The sequence below is a fragment of the Ctenopharyngodon idella genome, chromosome 7 (genome assembly GCF_019924925.1).
Source record: "Ctenopharyngodon idella isolate HZGC_01 chromosome 7, HZGC01, whole genome shotgun sequence".
Classification (NCBI taxonomy): Eukaryota; Metazoa; Chordata; class Actinopteri; order Cypriniformes; family Xenocyprididae; genus Ctenopharyngodon; species Ctenopharyngodon idella.
This window is the reverse complement of record NC_067226.1, coordinates 36,922,085-36,926,604: the sequence shown is the minus strand read 5'-3', so window position 1 is coordinate 36,926,604 and position 4,520 is coordinate 36,922,085.

The window sequence follows — 4,520 nt, the reverse complement described above, 5'->3', positions numbered from 1 at the left end:
TAAACTTAAACACAAAACAAAACAAAAAAAAGTACAAAAAAAGTACAAAAAAAAAAACTACATTACCCTTGAACACACACATGCACGCACACGCGGGGCAGTGATTAGCGGGGCAGTGATGCTCCTTTCAATCAACCCGCATAGCATAACACGAGCAGTTATTGTATGTACAGCCGCAATCAATATTGAATAATGAAGGTACCGCCAATTCGATCACTATTATCTACGTCGAGCCAGCAGCAAAACAGCAGTACTCCGCAGGTCAATGAACAAATGAGACTCTGCTAGCCCCGGCAACAGAATCATCCTTGCTAATTCATCGGCATATACCACATGTCTGAAATAACACACACATAATTAAACAAATATTGTATAAAACGCATGATACACAAACACAAGGAAGCTACATACCTGGGGTGCAAGGAATCCCAGTCACGACAAACCAGAGAGAAATCAACGTGCACGCTGTAAACAGAACACAAAATATGTTGATTTAATCAACCCACCTGATACCGGAAGGACAAACGCCCCAGACAATGTGTTCCTACCTGTAAATGGGCTGCAGATACGTCAATCATGGGAAATTATACAACTACTCTCCCACATGCTATAAGGACCAAGCACTGAGTCTCTTCCGCACGCCACTCGGCCTGCAGAACCGGAAAAGGCAGTAACTTCTGTGACGTGATTCTCCCCACGGCAGATCTATATACTATATGCCTCTAGCCATGATAGGCTCGCTCAACAGACCGTAACGAACCAATAGTAGACAGAAACCAACACCCATACTGTCACATTCTACCCCCTGTTCTTGTATTGTCGCCCCTGACGATACATCCTCAACTAATACGTCTTAATCCCAGGGCCTAAAAATTACAGAGACAGAATTAGAGGTAGACCTAGCTTGAGGTGCAGTCCCCACTGTGTTCTCCCTAAGTGATCGTGGGAGACGATAGACATTACAGTGTTGGCCAGCCGTGGCCTGCTGTGAGCGCCGTAACACACCCTCCTCCAATGGAGGTGATGTAGACACTAACCCCGGTTGATGTTGACCAGCTACATCGACTTCACAGGGCTGATCAGAAATCCCTGGCTGCATAGTTAAACTACTCCCTTGCCCTGACATAACAGGTAAGGTCTCTGGTACCAAAAGAAACAAATCGCCCTCCTGTTCTTCAATCCTTGGGGAGGGGGTCTGTTCAACCGGCAAATTCTATACAGGACCAACTAAATCAGACTCCCTCTAGATTCTAAGCTTTAACAATAACCGGTGGACACATTGCACCTTGTCCAAATCCCCCACCGGTGCAATAGTATACACCGATCCCCCGTTCCTAGGTGCCTGTACCACATGGTATACCACTGGGCTCCATAAATCTTGGATCTTAGCATGACCTCTTACTCCAAAATCACGGAGATAGACCAACTGGCCTTCTCCAAGTGGTGCCTCACGAACATGCAGATCATATTGTGCCTTTCAACGATATGGCAATATGCAAAGGCAATATGCAATCTGGTTTGGTGTTCCAACACCCACTCATGCGCATTACCTGGAACCGGTTCTCAAATCCCACCAAGCAAACCTGTAGCTTGATGAACGGTGGTATTATAACTAAACAAGACTTGAGGGAGGCAAGACCCCAGTCCCTCTTACGAGATGGGGGCAACGTGCGCAACAGGTTATGCAGAGTTCTAATAAATCTTTCCCATTGCCCATTACCAGCTGGATGATAAGGCGTGGTACGGGACTTCTGGACCTTATACAGGTCACAAAGCTGTTGAATCAATGTGGATTCAAAATTCCGCCCCTGATCGGAATGTATACGATCAGGAACCGCAAATTTGTAAAACCACTCTGCTACCAACACCTGTGCCACAGTTTCAGCACGCTGATCCCGTGTTGGAATCGCCAAGGTATATTTAGTGAAGATATCTGTCATCACTAAAGCGTTCTCTAGGCCTGAACTAGATGGCTCAAGAACAGTAAAATCAATGGCCAAGATCTCATTAGGCCTTGAAGCCAGTAAATGTCCCATATAACTAGAGGCCCTTGATTGCCGCCCCCTTGCTCTTGGACCCTCAACTCCTAACAAAAGGCAAAACTAACAAAACAAAATATACATTGAAATCATTAAATACACAATTCAAAGAGAAAAACAATATCAATACTAAATAAAACAAACAAAATAATCATGAAAGATGTCTATCAACTAAACTAAAAACAAAAACAAAAACAAAAAAAATAAATAAATTTAAAAAAAAAAAACAAGAAAATACAATTACAAAAAAAAAACCCACTACATTACCCTTGAACACACACATGCACGCGCACACAGCAGCAAAACAGCAGTACTCCGCAGGTCAATGAACAAATGAGACTCTGGTAGCCCCGGCAACAGAATCCTCCTCGCTAATTCAACGGCATATACCACACATCTGAAATAACACACACATAATTAAACAAATATTGTATAAAACCCATGATACACAAACACAAGGAAGCTACATACCTAGGGTGCGAGGAACCCCAGTCATGACAAACCAGAGAGAAATCAACGTGCACGCTGTAAACAGAACACAAACTATGTTGATTTAATCAACCCACCCGATACCGGAAGGACAAACGCCCCAGACAATGCGTTCCTACCTGTGAATGGGCTGCAGATACGTCAGTCATAGGAAACTATACAACTACTCTCCCACATGCTATAAGGACCAAGCACTGAGACTCTTCTGCACGCCACTCGGCCTGCAGAACCGGAAAAGGCAGTAACTTCCGTGATGTGATTCTCCCGACGGCAGATCTATATACTATACGCCTCTAGCCATGATAGGCTCACTCAACAGACCGTAACGAACCAATAGTAGACAGAAACCAACACCCATACTGTCACACTATGTTAGAAATTGTTGCTATATGCAAAGACATTTCACTGTGTCAATCTTTTTTATGGACTCTAAAATTTTACAAATGAGCTGCCCTGTATCCAAACCCATGGGCTTCATCACATAAAAGGCATGCAGGCCTGTCAGATAAGCTGCACCACTTTGCTGTTGTCTCTGATATTTCCTAATTTAATAATACTATTTGTGAAAATAATAAGCAGTAAACTGGAGAATTTTAATTGTCTCATTACTCTCTACATTTTACAAATATTTGGGATGTGAAAGATACTATATAATTTGTGATATATGCAAAATTAGTCATGGAAATGGCTCAAGTGCAGATTTTTTATTTATTTATTTATTTTTTTAGCTATATAAAACCTTTTCAAAATCAGATCAATTCAAAATGATGCTATGAGGACTTATAATCAAATATCATTTTATTACATAATTCTACATGTTTGTAACTCACATGTTTGACTATCATGTTTTAATCACTCAACTAGTGGCCACCTCTGACAGCATCAGCCAATCAAAACACTGGATCTGAAAGGTGCCAATTTGCATTTCCCGAGAAGGAGGGAACTGGAACAAGGGGCTGGAACCGGGACTGGAACAAGGTTCCGGTCGCAAGATATGCTAAGATAAGTCCAACTCCACAGAGTTGTGAAGTTGCTCTCTCAAGACTCTGAAGCTCTAAAGAGAGAAACAAGGAAGTTCTGCAAGAAGTGAATTTGGGGAGTTTGAAAACTGCAACTGAGACACCGAAGACAAGCTTGGCCCCCATCTTCAAAATATCTTCTGCACCAACTTCAAAATCCTCTCATCAGAGATCTCCAGTTCTATGTGTTCCGGATCTACGCTGACTTCAGAATCTAAAGATCCTTCTGTCTGTATGTTCCAGAGAATAAGGATCGTCTGCACAGACATCAGAACCTTCAAGGCTTCTTCTTCTGTGTGTTCCAGGAAAAGGACCTTCTCTGTGCTCCAGGAGTTCAACGTCCACAAGTACTTTGTGTTCAAGGCTGTGAAACGGATTCCAACTCTTTTCTTCCCAATGCAATGCTGCCCAGCTCAACAAGTGGAAGACGTCACCCTCGGATTCAGCACGACCAGGCAGACGTAAATATCACTTATCAAACCTCTTTCCAGAGACCTTGGCATTAGTGTATTTAATCAGTATATGATTATCAGTATATGATTAATTCGCATTAGATTTTGCATAGCTGATATCAGTTAATACACAAATAATCTCTCGGTTTATTTGTTGAATTCAGAATAATTTTACCTTATTTTTTCTAGAGAAACTACAGTTTATCTTTCCATAAGATTAACTTGTAACTGCCATAGTAACATCCAACTCATTCACTTGCATTTATCAGTCTTTTTGCACTTTATCCATTCAATAGTTGTTAGTTACTCTTGTCTATCCTTTTGTTAATAAAATCCATTTATTACAATTGTGTCTTCCTTGTGTTGATAATACAGTAAGAGGCTCTACAAGTTAACGATATCTCACAAATCCTTCAGATTGGTCAGATGATGAACTTCCTCCAATTTATATAATTGTAATTCAGTCAACAATCTTCCATGATTGTTCTTTATTGTCAAGGTGAGACTCCTTGACTGGTGCC